Source organism: Cornus florida, unplaced genomic scaffold (assembly GCF_030987335.1).
Source record: "Cornus florida cultivar Cherokee Brave unplaced genomic scaffold, ASM3098733v1 CherokeeBrave_3.0.0_Hap2_Chr04, whole genome shotgun sequence".
In the NCBI taxonomy this organism is placed as follows: domain Eukaryota; kingdom Viridiplantae; phylum Streptophyta; class Magnoliopsida; order Cornales; family Cornaceae; genus Cornus; species Cornus florida.
In genome coordinates, this window is record NW_026775574.1 from 88,897,366 (window position 1) to 88,914,096 (window position 16,731).

The following is a 16,731-nucleotide window of genomic DNA, read 5'->3' on the forward strand; positions in this document are numbered from 1 at the left end:
TTTTTTTTTTTTTTTTTTTTTTTTTTTTTTTTTTTTTTTTTTTTGGAGATAGTTTAAACTCGTGTCTAGGAGTTCTTGATTTTTTTTTCAGGTAGACAGTTTATACTCGTGTCAAGGAGTTCTTAATTTTTTTTTCCAGGTAGACAGTTTTAACTCGTGTCAAAGAGTTCTTGATTTTTTTTTTTCCAGGTAGACAGTTTAAACTCGTATCAAGGAGTGTAATTTTTTTTTTGGGAGATAGTTTAAACTCGTATTAAGGAGTTCTTGATTTTTTTTTTTTTTTGTCCTTTTTTCAAATAAACAGTTTATACTCATATCAAGGAGTGTCATCTAAAATTTATGCTTGTATCGGGGAGCACTTCAATTTTAATTATTCTTCAACTTTGCAAAAATCAGACAACAATCCAAGCTTATACAGGAGGGCACGGACTATCTCGTCATCACTTTAACAATTTTCTTCTTGGTTTCCTTGACTTAATGCCCCCTGTGATTTTGCATTTTTGATTGAAGTCATTGTGGTACCATGGTGCGTTTCTTGTTGCAAGTCTTTCGAGATGGTGCTTATAATGAAAGATGAAGTTATTTCGTCATCCGAGTTAGGAAGTATATTGTCTTCTTCTTCGAACTCACTTTCCTCATCTTCTTGAAGGTTGTCGGATATATCAGGAACATCTTCTCTGGGACCATGATTTTCCATGCTAAGCTCCATGTCGTGGGCTTGAGTAACAAGCTCTTCAAATGTGCGAGGCTTAATCCCTTTGTAGGATGTAAAGAAGCTTCCAGTGCATGCCTTGCATACATGCTTCAACTGCAAAAATTTTAAACAAACGCTCCTTGCAGTCAAGACTTAGAGCTCGCCAACGGCTGATATAGTTAACCACGGGTTCACCCTTCATCTATTTTGTGTTTGTAAGCTCCAGCATACTTACAGTACGACGAGTGCTGTAGAAACGGTTAAGAAATTCTCATTCCATCTGCTTCCAACTGTCAATACCTCCAGCTTTGAGGTCTTTGTACCAATCAAATGCATTCCCTTTGTGGGAACGAACAAATTACTTAACAAAGAGATCTCCGTTTGTACCAGCATTACCGCAAGTTTCTACAAAGTGTGCGATATGTTGCTTGGGATTGCTTTTTTCGTCAAACTGTTGAAGCTTTGGAGGTTGATACCCAACCGGCATTTTTAAGATGTCAATTCTTTTTGTGTAAGGCGTTAAGTACATGCGAGCACTTTGAAGAAGGCCACTGTATTGTTCTCTTATGCAGTTCTGTTGAAAATGAAAAATTCGGTAGTAATACTACCAAATATTATTAGCTGTAAATATAATATTTGAAGGATATTTGCTGTAAATAGAATAATGGTCAAATGTTGTAAATTAGGAAATTATTAATTAGGTCAACTAGTTATGTGCGTGTATTCTATCCTATAAAGAGAACCCGTGTAAATTTGTGAATTGTGAGCTAATATAGAGAAAAGGTTTATTCCAAATTTCTTTCCTTTCAAATTTATATGGTATCTGAGCCACCGTAAGAAGAAGGAAAAAAAAAAAAGAAAGAAAAAAAAACCCTAATTTTCTTTTTTGTACAATTTCTTCGTTGATCAGCCATATCTGACGTTTCCTCAATGCTAACCTCGCCTGTCACAACCCTGTCAACCAATCCGATAACCCAAGCCTCTAATACCGATTCTCACTCGATTCAGATCACCAATATTCGCTTTAATGGTGATAATTATTTACGATGGTCCAACCAGCTACGTGACCTGGGATGTACAAAATTCAATGGTGATGACTTGGCTTATGAACTCCATGGATGAGGATATTAGCTCCAACTATATGTGCTACTCCACGGCCAAGGAGCTCTAGGACAACGTGAAACAGATGTACTCTAATTTGGGAAATTAGTCTTAGATCTACAAATTGACTTTAAAACTTTATGAGATTTGACATGAAGAAGACTCGGTCACCAAATATTTCAATTCATTGAAGCGCATTTGGCAGGACATGAATCTGTTCAATGATTATGAATGGAAATCCACTAAAGATGTCAATCACTACAAACGGACCGTGGAGGCTCATCGTATTTACAAATTCCTTGCTGGGCTCAACATGGAATTTGATGAAGTACGGGGACAAATCATTGGAAGGACTCTACTTCCTCTAATTGGTGAGGTTCGAAGAGAAGAGAGCCGCAGACATGTAATCTTGGGGAAGAAGACTACCAGCGGATCTGTTGAGAGTTCTGCCCTTATTGTTGCCGAGATTGTTGCTACTAAAGCAGTCAATTTTTAGTGAAAACCTAAAGAGAAGCCACAGGTCTGGTGCGATTTCTGCAACAAACCGCGCCATACTCGGGAGAATTGCTGGAAAATCCATGAAAAACTAGCGAATTGGAAGAGTAGTAAGCCTAGTGACAGAAATAGGCATGCGGTTCCAACCTCAGACTATCATGTCTTGCAGTTGATGGAGAGAAAGTGAGGTAACGGAGGCAACTTCAATTATTGGATTGGCGGACATGTCATTCTGATCGCCAATTAGATTAAGGAAGAATCCATTGGAGTTGACATTAAATTCTCAACTTCAATGGACATGTAAAGCCACTTCTTCCTTTCAGCAATACATCGAATAGAATTTTTTTCTTGAACGACATCTCAATGGAAAGCCAATGATCTTTTTCAATTTTTTCTCTCTTTTCTCTTTATTATTTTGGCTATCTCTTTCTCCCTATGGTTTTGCAAAGTGGATGGGTAAAACAGAGCCAGAAACAGAGAGACGAAGATAAATACATACATACATATATAAGGTAAAATGCAAAAAAATATATATATAAAAAAATAAATAATAAATAAATAAATAAACCCTGAACTATTGGGATATTGCAACTAACCCCATGAACTACAAAATAAACCCCTGAACAATGAATTTGGCATATTTCAGTCTATTCCGGCAGCTGACTGAAGTGGGAAAAAAAAAAACCTTGGTGGTGTACTTCTGTTGATGCTATAATCGGCTCCTAAGATCTGATTCTAATTTGATATATTGCGGGCGTGCCAGAACCAATTATACGGTTCGAGTGTGAGTTGTCAACTGCAGTCTCTTTGAGAATATTAACTATTAGGCGATTCAAGGAGAAAGAGAACAAATGTAACTCCCCTTTGAGTTCTAATTGCCTTAATTAAAAGGACTTTATCAGTGAATAATATATAGTAATAATATGAGAATAAAAAGGGGAGAAAATATAGATATAGATAGTGATAGGAAAAAGAGATAGAGAGACAGAGATATAGGAAGAGAAATAGAACGAAACTGAAATAGAGAGGGAGAAAGATAGAGATAGCAAGGATACTATTTGGGAAAAATGCTTGAGAAAGCAACAATAATAATAAAATGATTCTGAGGGTGCTAGACCTCTAACACAGCATGCCTCTTTGTTTATTTATAGAATTCATAAAACAAACTCCTATGCATAAGCATTCTAAATACATCATCAAATAACTAAATATTAATTTCGAATAAAATCTAATCCTATAGATAACCCATAACTATGTAACTAAGATCCACTAAAAGATAAATACTGAATATACTATCCATATCCAGTATTTAATTCAAATATGTCTTCCACTTTTGTATGTAATTTGAATTCACGTAAAAATATGATCTTATTTCAATTCAAACTATTGCCGCGTCAATGCCTGTGTATTTGCCGAATATTTCATTTCAGTTCTAGCTTACTGCCATGTCACCTCCTGGTCACTACCCACAAAATTTACCAAAAAGGGTGTCAATAATGCCCCCCAATTTTAAATGTCTTGTCGGCCATCGGCCGTCCAAGCCGATAAGATATTTTAAATTTAAAGTACATTAGAAGGAAATTTTGACTTGGAATCGGATTACAAATCAATGAGCTCCAAAGCTTTATTTCTTCTAAATCACCTCTAAAATGATCTTTATTTTATATTAACCAAATCTGCCGATTTAGGTTTCTTCCTAGATTCTCAGAAAGTTTGCCGATATTGTTAACCCATAAACCAATGAAGGACTTACCCCTCCATGCATTTTCCAACTCCGCTAGCAAAATATGATCATAATCAGCATGAATTAAATTATTATGAAGTATCATTCTAGCCGATCTGCCTATTATCTCTATGACATTTTGCCAGGAAAGAGTTTTCTTAGCTGATTTCTTTTCAGCCGATATTGCATTCAGCTCTATCGGTAAGACTGAATCATGCCCAAAATTCTATTGATCGGCAAGCATGACCTCACTATAATCGACACGCTAAAATGGAGTATATGGATCGACTAACTTTTGTTGGGGGTTTGCAATCACATGCCCCCCGACAGCCGCTGATTTTTCAGCCGATTTTCTCTTAGCCGATTTTCTTTCAGCCGATTTTGCCTCAACCGATTTTCCCAACTGAGCTCTTAGTAACCTTTTGAAATTAACATTGGCTAGTTTTTTTCTTCTTTTCTTGAAATTGCGCTTAGAACAGTGAGTTAAAACAATTCTTTCAATTGATGATTGTTTTTGCCGATTATTAGATGTCATAATCGGCAAAGAATTCTAGTACATAGGCCGCTTTGCTTTCAGCCGATTTGTACCCTTCCATTCATCAGTAACATGCTAATAGCTTTTCCAACTTTATTGTTGATAAGTCATCTATTGTGATTGATTTACTGCCTGCCGATAATCGGCTACTGAAACTTGTCGATAATTGGCAGTCAGTAACTGATAATATTTTGGCAAACTTTGCTACCGATTTTGTGGTAAAATTTCCTACTGAGATTGGCAAAACTGGCCAATTTCGGTACTAGTTATCAGCAGCCCCTCATGTAACAGAGGTTGTGATACAGGGGTGACATGATGATTTACCACTTAGTCAGGATAAGGTTTCCTGTATATAGGCTGAGCACGTTTATGCCCTTGAGCTACCTCAGCTTGGATAAACTGAGCTATCAATTCTTTAATACCCTAATCAATCTCCCTCATTTCTTGCTGTTCTCTCTGAGGGGAATCGGCATAACTGGTGGGTGTTGTATTTGAGCCATTAGTGTTTTTATCCTCTGCTTAAATTCTGGCCAACTTTCTTGCTGATTGGCCATCGGCTGCCCCCCGAATACCGAATATTGTGATACGGGGGTGACATGCTGATTTATTATTTGCCGATAATCAGTTGCTGGCATCTGCCGATAATCGACTACTGAAACTTGCCGATAATCAGCAACTGTTGGCTTTACCCGTATTTGAGCCATTAATGTTTTTATCCTCTGCTTACATTCTGGCCAACTTTTGTAATACCCCTAATTTTAAAAGGATAGTCTCGGCATTTATTTATTATTTTTATTGTATTTTTGCATGATTATTTGGATTAATTATTTTTATTTATTGTTTTGATGTAATTGTTTACCTATGTGTCATGTGTTTTTAAATTGAATTAAGTTATCTTTTATTCTTTAATTGGCATTTTATTGTTTAAGTGTTTTAATTATTTCATTGGGTTATTTAATTGAAATTAATTAGTTAAGTGGATTTAATTCAATTTATTATTTTTTTCATTTAATTCTGTTTTAAGTTACAGTTAAATTTAGGGTTGCAATTACATAGGTGGCCGACATAGGTATTTATCTTAGGTCGGTTTATGGGCCGAGATGGGCTCTGGCTTTAAGGTTACATGGATTAGGGTTTAATCACTAAGCCTATAAGTATGTGTGTCACGGTGGTTTAGGGTTTGAGAATAATTAAACGTAATTTCTGTAAAAACAACAGAGACCGTGAGATACAGAGAGAGAGAAACAGAGAGCAGCTGTGGGAAAACAGAGTGAGGCTTAAGAGGATTTGTACAGAGAGGACCAAGGAGGTTGAGTAAGGATTAGAGACAGAGTTATAGGAAGCTTGGCGGCGTTCAGAATTGCAGGAAAACTTGGAGACGACACAGGGATTTCATAATTGAAATCACAGGCAAGTTCTTCTCTTTCTCCTTCCCTTTGGCTCGTGTTCTGTGCACCTAGATAGTCTCTAGGGATTAACTAATTAGTAAATGAAACTTATGTGTTCAATGTATGCTTGTTGATGATTTGTTTGCATTGAATCCAAATCTGTTTATAGTTCGTGTATTGTTGCTTCCTGTTCTGTTCATTAAAGCATATTAAAAATCTGTTGAGTTTTGGTTATGATTCTTGCCTCTATCTTCTGTAAACAAACCCTAGGGATGTTAATGGGATGTTATAAGACTCCTAAGATCAGTTTGTGAAGAGAAACAGAGAGGTTGGAATAGAATTATAATTTCAGTTTTGTTCCTAACGCAGGTTAGTTCGGTAGCAAATTTAGTCTCTGTAATTGTTTTTAATTGTTGTTATCAAGCCATTGGGATGCTACTGGGTATTAATATGACACCTAAGTTTGGTTTTAAAAACTAACAGAGGGTTAGGAATAAGCCGGAGAAGGAGCACAAGAGCTGAAACGAGGCACCGGGGACGAAGGCTCTCAAAGGAGGTGAGAGCCGGCTCCATAGAAGTGGAAGCCGGCTCCCACAACAAAGTGGAGCCGGCTCTAGGGAGTCCTAGAGCCGGCTCTAGGCTGGAAAAGAGCCTGCTCCAAATTCTGGAGCAAGCTCCCTTGTTATTTTTGATTTATTTTACGATTTTTTTTAATTTTCTACATACTATGTTCACTGTTGGAGCATGGAGACTGTTTGAATGAATTTAGAACTTTATAGAGGGATCAAGGAATGAATTTTTGAGTGTTATTAAGACCCTAAATTGAGTAAAGTTTAATTCTAAGTTGTCGGGACAAACAGTGTAAAACTTAAGGCACTTAACAAATGGAAGTTGAATTAATTGTTGAATTAAAATTCAGCAATTTGATGGAACATAATGTGTTTATAAAACTTGTTTTAGAATGCATTCAAGTGCATGATAAGGTCATTTAATTATTAATTTTGATCTATGCATGCTTAGGAGGCTAGTTGCTGAATTATCAAATTGTTTACTGCAACTATATGGTTAATGCTTAGACTTAAACTGCTGAAATATTTAAACAATCTTCTGAATTGTTTTAGCAATTTATTGGTTAATAATAGGATTATTTAACCTATTCACATGCATGATGGAGTCCCTGACATATTAAATTTGGTCTATGCATGCTCTGGATGTTAGTTGTTGATTTGTTAAATCGTCTCCTGCAACTATATGGTTAAATGCTTGGATTTAAATTGCTGAAGCTTTAAATATTTTTTTGCAATTGTTTGGATGGTATTTTTTGGTCTGTAAATTATTGAACTGTTATATATACTGTAATTTACATGGATATGGAGGATGGTATGTACCGGTATGGGACGGTGACATACTAGGGATGGTTTAGCTCAAAACGCATAAACCTAACCTAATGGATTAATGGAATGGATTGAAAGATATCGAATCCTAATTGTGACTAAGTCAGATCAGCTGTAAACAAGTTGGATGACTTCCTGGATTAACGGATTGTAGTTAAGTCATATCAACTGAATAAGTTGAATGACTAACTAGTTGGTTTATTGTATGACAGTTTAATAAATAGTTGAACTGCATACCCTGGATTTGGACGGACTTTATATATATGGTTATGGTACCACGAGTTGAGCTTGAGTCTCAGACTCGTTGGTTAGGGTGCGTATATGCAGTGGATGCGTAGCTGGTTATAATAGGTTGAGGTGTACCCTGTTAGGTCTAGGTACTCATGCCCACCTTTGGGTGCGTATTCGCATGTTGCCTTCTATTCAGGTTGAGACCCCTATTATAGACTGGTGAATGTCCCTTAGTGTGGATATATTTATACGTATGGACTAGATAGATATTGTGAGGTGTCTACGGTGTATCTGCGTATCGGGTCACTGTATGGATTGCAGTTAGATTAGAACTTGCTCGTGGGTCTGACCCACTCCTTTATTATTCTTTTCAGGTACAGGACGGTTCCAGCCTTAGAGCTTGATCGTGCTTGTCGAGGACAGTCTCACCTTCATCTGATTACGTAGGACTTCTCTCGATATTTCTAGCATTATCTATTTTCAGTTTTCAGTTTCAGTTGAACTTTTGGTTAGGGGTCCATCAGTGGATTCCCAAGTTATAACCTTGAAGTTTTGGAGGATTGGATTTGCAATTTTCAGTTATATATGGAGGATTTTATAATTAATGTTACTTTCAGTTTTATTCCATCACTTTTGTTTCATTTTGTCATCTGTGTTCGCTTTAAAATACTTTAATTGTTTGATATTCCCTCGGGTTTGGGCCTGGGCCTGATCAACCCGTGTCTCGGATCCGAGGGGTATCATAACTTTCTTGCTGATAATCGGCTGTTGAAACTTGTCGATAATCTGATGCTGAAATTTGCCTATAATCAGCGACTTTTGGCGTCTGTCAATAATCGACTATCGGAACTTGCCGATAATCGACTATTGGAACATGCCGATAATCAGCTGCTAAAACTTGTCGATAATCGGTGACTGTTGGAATATGCCGATAATCAGTGTCTATTGGCGTCTACCGATAATCGACTGTTAGAACATGTCGATAATCATTTGCTAGAACTTGCCGATAATCGTCTAGCCAACCATATGGCTGATTAGAATACTGGTACATCGGCTAATTTGACTAATCAGAATATTTGTATGTCGATTGAGAAAACGACTACATATTTTTTACTATAAATCACTCACCTAGTGGGGTCCCACCGGGCGTGCCAAGAATGTTGACGCTAAAATCGGCTCCTAAGATCAGTTGAAATTGATGTAATATGGCATTTCAGAACCAATTGTATGGTTCGAGTGTGAGTTGTCAACTGCAGTCTCTTTGAGAAAATTGACTATTAGGCGATTCGAGGAGAAAGAGAACAAATATAACTCCTCTTTGAGTTCTAATTGCCTTAATTAAAAGGACTTTATTAGTGAATAATATATAGTAATAATATGAGAATAGAAATGGGAGAAAATATAGATATAGAAAGTGATAGGGAGAAGAGATAGGGAGACAGAGATATAGGGAGAGAAATAGAACGAAACTAAAATAGAGAGGGAGAGAGATAGAGATAGCAAGGATGCTATTTGGGAAAAATGCTTGAGAAAGCAACAATAATAATAAAATGATTCTAAGGGTGCTGGACCTTTAACACAGCATACCTCTTTGTCAACAACTTCATAGGTAAAAATCTGGCTTTATCATTGGTCAAAAGCCTTACCAAGAAGCTTCGCCCCCCGTGGGGGGCAGTGGATTTTTCTTGTTTAGATTTTCTTCCTCCTAAATCTGTTTTAGAAGGTGGTCCTTGGATGTTTGCCAATTGTTATTTGGTTCTAAAACAATGGATGCCAAAAATGAATTTAGTTAATGAATCTATGGAGAAGGTTCTTATATAGGAGCTTTGGAATCTTCCCTTGGAATGCTGGACTGCCAAATGGTTCAGCTATGTGACAAGTGCAATAGAAATACCTTTGTTTGTGGATTCAGTAACAATTAGTTTTTGAAGGAAGATGTGATATCAATTGGACTTGGCCTTCAGGGAATATCTCATGGTTGCTAGTATAATAAGGTTGTTATATTGGGGTGTTGTCCAACCAAAATTGAGGTATGAGAGTATATACGAACGAAGTATTAAATGGTCTCTACCACTACTGACATCTTAGGAATTGAAGTATATATGGCAAAGCTGAAGCATACTGTCCGGCTTTTGGTGAACAAATTTAAACTGTAGACCACACTAGCTAATTATGACACACTACTGCTTGGTCACTAAAGGTTATGGAAACATTAGATGCTGGTTATGTTTGAACCAATCTTACATTGCCACTCTAAACCTAACGGTTTTGCTTTCGGGGGTTAATTTCCAAATTTATTGTGTTGTCTACTTCTGTTACGTCTGGACTCTGGAGTATGTCACGGACTTGAACCTTTCCAAGCTCCCATGCGGCCTTAGACACTTTCAAGCCCCCTTGAAGTGCTAAATCAGCCTACCTGAGTGTGCTAGCTTAGTGAATACTAAGGCTAGACAAGTGTTTTGCTTACTTGGGTATGTAGAAAGAGATTAGGCGAGTGAGCAAGAGAGTTTGGGAATGTATAGAACTTGTATTGCTTAAGAAGAGAAGATTACAACTTGGTTGCTTGGTGAGGAGCAAATGAACTCCTACCTCCTACTTATAGGCCTTTGGCCTTACAAGAACATTCTAGATGTGTACAAATGTGTGGCCTAGATTTAGTGTTTAGAATCCTCCAAAGAAATATCTACAAAATTCTAGAACTATATAGAATGTATAAGACAAGTCTAGAGAATTCTATACAACTCTAGACAAGTCTAAAAAAGGCTAGACAACTTCACACTAATCTAGAGAATTCTGGAAAGTTCCATACTTGTGTAGAGAAGTCTAGAAAGCTCCGGTCCATGCAGGCTACATGTCATCGTCTGCTGGGCATCTGTGTGGCGCCTGCATGGTGTAGTCTCTTGGTTGCGGGGTGTGACATTCTCCCCCACCTAAGCTCGCGATGCCCTCGTCGCGTCTTCTTGCTTGAACCGCTGGATATGCTCCGCGAACTGCCAAAGTATATCTTCGTGCTCCCAGCTCACCTCGCTATCTGGCAGGTTCTTCCATTTCACAAAGTACTCTATATATTTAGGCACACCTCTCCTGCTCGTCGCACGATCCGCAAGGATGCGATCAACTTCCTTGTCAAAAGATGTGACAACGGCCGTGGGTGCCCTATGCGATATGCCCCAAGTAAGGTCTTTCGTGTCTTCATGATGGGGCTTGAGCATGCTGACATGGAAGACTGGATGTATCTTCAACTTGGGTGGAAACTCCACCATGTAGGAGACCTTGCCCACCCGCTTGACAATAGGGAACAGGACCTCGTACCTCCTTACTAGCCCCTTATGCATGCTCCGAAAGGACTTAAACTATTGGGGTAGTAGTTTAACCATCACCTGGTCTCCCACTATGTACTTTACCCGCCTTCACTCTGTGTTGGCCCACTTTTTCATCTTCTTTGCCGCCTTGTCAAGGTATGCCCTAGCCAAGTTGGACTCCTCATGCCACTTCTTGGCAAATTTGTAAGCCTCCGGACTCTTACCATCTCAAGTCAAAGCAATGGCGTTGGGTGTCATAGGCTGTCGTCCGGTAACAATTTCAAATGGACTGCGATTGGTAGCCTCACTCCACTGCAAGTTGTAAGAAAATTGTACCACCCCAAGGAGTTTGGCCCAATCTCACTGATTGGCACTCACATAGTGCCTTAAATAAAGCTCTAAGAAAGCATTGATGCACTCCGTCTGCCCATCTGATTAGGGGTGAAAATTCATAGAGAAGTTGAGATCCGTCCCCATCTTTTTGAAGAACCCCGTCCAAAATCTACCGATGAAGCGCGGGTCTCTATCACTGACAATGTTTTGCGAGACTGCCTAAAGCTTGACCACATGGTCAACAAATAACTCTGCTGCCCTCTCTGCTGTGTAGTCTGCTGGTGCAAGTATGAAGGTGGCATACTTGCTTAACCGATCTACCACCACTATGATGCTCCCACAACCTTCTGACTTGGGCAAGCAGGTAATGAAATCCATAGAGACACTCTCCCATGGTCTCTCTGGAATAAGCAATGGCTCCAGTAGGCCCGCAAGATGCTGTTGCTCAATCTTATCTTGTTGGCACACAAGACAAGTCCTCACATATGTCTTCACATCATCGCGTATCCGAGGCCAATAATATAAATCTTCAAGGAGTGCTAGTGTGCGCCGCATACCTAGGTGACCAGCCCATTTGGTGTCGTGGCACTCCCGTAGTAACTTCTTTCGCAAGTTGCCCCACCTGGGCACAAAGAGTCGGTCCCCTGTAGTGAGAAGTAAATCATCCTTTAACCAAAAGTGCCGAGTCTTCCCTTCCTTAGCCAGCTGAATAAGGCTTTTGGCTAGAGGGTCATGCTGCAACCCCTCCTTGATCAGCACCACAAGAGGGTGCTGGGGCCAACTAATAGCTGCAAGCTTGGCCTTGCGACTAAGCGCATCCGCCACAACATTGGCCTTGCCCGGTTTGTATTCAAAATGATAGGTGAACTCCGCTAAGAAGTCCTGCCATCGAGCTTGCTTGGGGCTGAGCTTCTTTTGTGTCTGGAAGTAGCTAGTGGCAACATTATCCATCTTAATCATAAATTGTGCCCCGAGCAAGTTGTGCCTCCAAGTACGTAGGCAATGGATGACCACCGTCATCTCAGAAGCTATAGGGTGTTCCTCTTGCATCAACACGCCCCCAATAGCAAAGTCTGATGCATCCGTGTGCACCTTATATGACTTGGAGCGGTCGGGCAAGCTAAGTACCGGCTCCTCTGTAACTGCCCTCTTCAAGTCATCAAATGCCCCCTGGCATGACTCTGTCCAACTCCAAGCACGCGCCTTCTTGAGAAGGTCTGTCAATGGGGCTGCTCTCGCTAAGTAACCCTTGATAAAGCGGTGGTAGTAGTTGACAAGCCCAAGAAATGAGCGTAGCTCTATCACCTTAGTGGGCAGCTCCCACTCTTGAATAGCCCTCACCTTTGCCTCATCCATCATCAGCTTGCCATCCCGTATCTTATGCCCTAGGAACAACACCTCCTCTTGGGCAAAGGAGCATTTCTCCGTCTTCACATATAGGTCGTTCTCCCGTAGAACTAGGAAGACCGCCCTCAAGTGCTGCACGTGCTCCTCCAGAGTGGTGCTATACACAACAATATCATCCAAGTATACCACCACAAAGCGATCCAAGTAGGGATGGAAGAGCTTGTTCATCAAAGTACAGAAAGTAACAGGTGCATTGGTGAGGCCAAATGGCATAACAAGAAACTCATAAGAGCCATACCTCGTCACACATGTAGTCTTAGGCTCATCCCCATCCGCTATCCACACCTAGTAGTACCCCGAGGGCAAGTCTAGCTTAGTGAAGTAGCGTGCTCCACCAAGCTGATCAAAAAGATCGGTAATGAGAGGAATGGGGTACTTATTTTTTATAGTCACCTTGTTGAGCGCCCGGTAGTCGATGCACATGCGCAAAGACCCGTCTTTCTTCCTCTTGAAGAACACCGGTGCGCCATATGGGGCCTTCGAGGGTCGAATGTAGCCCGCATCTAACAGCTCCTTGAGTTGCCTCCGCAACTCCTCCAACTCTGGGGGTGCCATCCGGTAAGGCACCAAAGCAGGGGGTTTGGAACCCGGTTCCAGCTCGATCTTATAATCCACCTCCCTCCTAGGTGGAAGCTTCTTGGGTAGCTCCTTAGGCATCACGTCCATGTACTCGTCTAGCACGGCTCATATCTCCTTAGGCACCTCTTCTTGCAGGGAAGGGACTAGCTCATCATCGGGTGTCTCCAGTAACATGGCAAGGTAGCTAGTCTCTCCTTTCTTGAAACCCTTCTTGAACTGTATAGCTGACAAAGCTTGGGCTTCCAACTTGGCGCCTCGCTCCACCGGGACCATGCATATTGTGTTGCCTTCCATAATACACATAGTGTTAGCAAAAGAAATGGGGAAGGCTCTTACCTTATCTAAGAACTTTAACCCAAGGACTAGTTTGAAGTCGTCCATGGGTACCACCGATAGGTCTATGTGGCCACCCCACTCGCCAATGCATGCTTGGATGCCGTGTGCCATGTTATGTATAGCCTTTGCCGCCGAGTTAACTGCCTTCATGGAGCCCCCTTCTTTGCTATACTTGAGGTCCAACCTCTTGGCCTCGTCAAGGCTCACAAAGTTGTGGGATGCACCCGTGTCCACCAAAGCACGTGTAGGTGTCCCATTGATGCTCGCCTCCACGAACATTAGCCCTTTAGCCGCCGCCTTAGGGACTTCAGTTTTAGCCTTGAAGGCATTAAGGATTTGCAGTGAACCCATCTGTGCCTCCTCTTATTGTTGCTCTTCGTAGCGGCTCGTCATGGCATTGAGGGTCTTCCGCTTTGGGCAATCTATTACCCAATGCGGTCCATCACATATGAAGCAAGAACCCTTAGGCTTGGGTGCTCCTTCCTTGTTCTCCCTTCCCTCTTTGCCACCATGGCCACCACCTGGCTTACGGGACCAATCCTTGTTGGGTGCAGAGCCCTTGTGTCCCCCACCTTTGCCGGCATACCTCCTTTTTTCCTTGTCTTTGTCTTTTAGCTTGGACGAGGGTTCCTTCTTAAAGCTAAAATCAATAATGGACTCTGCCTCTGCAATAGCTGTGGCAAGGTCTTGCACGTTGCACCACCTCAACTCCGTCTTAGTCCACAACTGTAAGCCATCCATGAAGAAGAAAAGAGAGTCCTTGTCGGATAAATCCGGGATCTCAAGAGTAAAGTTAGTGAATTCTTTCACATAGTACCGAATCGACCCAACCTGTTTTATACTTCGGAGTCTGCCCCTGGCTTCATCCTCGGCATTCTTAGGATATAAATGCTTCTTAATTTCCCTAGTGAAATCAGCCCAAGTATCAATAGAGACCGTACCTTTGCCCATGTCACCATACTTTTTCCACCACCATAGTATGGCATGGTCGATGAGGTAGTGGGTCACCGTGCGTATCTTGATGGTCTCATCGGTCATGCCCGTAGCCTCAAAGTATTGCTCCATGCTAAAGAGGAAGTTCTCCAACTCCCTCACTACCCGGTTCCCACCATAGCACTTAGGCTTGGGAATATCAACCCCGGGTGCTACTACCCCTGTAGTAGCTATGTCGGACGCCACCGCCCGTTTGCACAATGTCCAGTCCGCTCACATTTCCTCCATTTGCTCGCAGAAAGTGCCAAGCTCCTGATCAACATAGCCACGTAGGGTGGCAAACTCGCCCAACATAAGTTCTCGAAGTGCTTGGAGCTCCTGTCGAAAGTCACCACTTAGGGCATTGAGTGACCCTTTGACAGTATTCTGGACCTCAGCATCCTCCGACTCCAGCCCATCCATGCGCTGGTGAGCATCCTCAAGCTGCTCCAACATGTTGGCTATGGACCCCTCCATGTTTGCCACACGTGCCTCTAAGCCCGCCATGATGTCCTTCGACCTAGCCCTCGTCCTCACTCCGACCGAAGGGAGATTTGTTTCCCTTCCACGTGGATCCTCCTCTTAGGTGCCAGTCACGTCTGAAAGCTCCACCATAGCTTCCTCCATACAAGGTGTGACGCCTCACAACCTTAGCTCTGATACCAACTGTCACAGACTTGAACCTTTCCAAGCTCCCGTGCGGCCTTAGACACTTTCAAGCCCCCTTGAAGTGTTAAGTTAGCCTACCCGAGTGTGCTAGCTTAGTGAATACTAAGGCTAGACAAGTGCTTTGCTTACTTGGCTATGTAGGAAGATATTAGGCAAGTGAGCAAGAGAGTTTGGGAATGTATAGAACTTGAATTGCTTAAGAAGAGAAGATTACAACTTAGTTGCTTGGTGAGGAGCAAATGAACTCCCACCTCCTATTTATAGGCCTTTGGCCTTACAAGAACATTCTAAATGTGTACAAATGTGTGTCCTAGATTTAGTGTCTAGAATCCTCCAAAAAAATATCTACACAATTCTAGAACTATATAGAATGTGCAAGACAAGTTTAGAGAATTCTAGAGAATTCTATACAACTCTAGACAAGTCTAGAAAAGGCTAAACAACTCCACACTAATCTAGAGAATTTTGAAAAGTTCCATACTTGTGTAGAGAAGTCTAGAAAGCTCCGGTCCATGCAGGCTCCATGTCATCATCTGCTGGGCATCTGTGTGGCGCCTGTGTGGTTTAGCCTCTTGGTTGCGGGGCGTGACAAGTAGCCGAGCTTTGGGATGAGTTAAAGCCCCCTGTTGCTCAAAAGGGTAAAACAAAGCTGCCCTTCCCTGACCTGCCTAAGTGCTGACAAGTTGGGAAGGTCATCCCGACCTATAAATGCTGAGTTTGCTTAGGATTAAGATGGATTTTGTTTAATATTTGTTTTTAGCAATCTTGCAGATTTCTTGTTTTTGGCACTGTGAAGGTACGATTTGGAAGAAGAAAAAATAATAATAATAACCGTGCAACTAACCAACACTTTCCAACTGAATATTCAAACCATGAGAAAAATAGTTAGACTGGATAGATTCAATATCTCATATATATCTCCCAGTCGAACCTTAAAATAATCAGTTCACATGAATGCCCAGCCCCGCCAACCCTCTTGTAATTCTAATCTTCAGCCCTGGGGATAGTTCCGGATCAACGGTCACTCTCCCAGGCTTCCATCCTCGATTTTTTTTCAAGTATGATAGTCCATGGTAATCATCTTCACTGGATATCACAAAGCTTGTTACACCCAGCAAATTGTCGACTATAGTCTCCAGATTATTCCTGAGCTCTCCAAGCTCCGGATCTTCAGCATTGATTGCTGCCATGTTATCAATTCTTGTTTTCAGAGAATGCAGTTCTTGCAATGTCATCCTAAGAAAAACAAAATAAAAAGATGACTCATCACAACACAGAAAAACAGACGGGGGAAAAGGTTTGGTTGTTGATGTAAATATTAGTGTACAATTATGGTTTTTATAATGAACTAAGAGACAACTTGTAAAAACATTAAGCAACAGTAGAGCTTGAAGAGACAATAGAGAAGCAGGAATTGTTGCTGATATTTGAGGCAATAAATGACAATTAAGTCCATTCACCACAATGTCACACAAATCATATCAAATATTTACATGGGAAATCCTCAAAAAAAAAAAAAAATGAAATATTTGGGATCCCATAATCATCACTATGTAAAAGCAGCAAATTGAT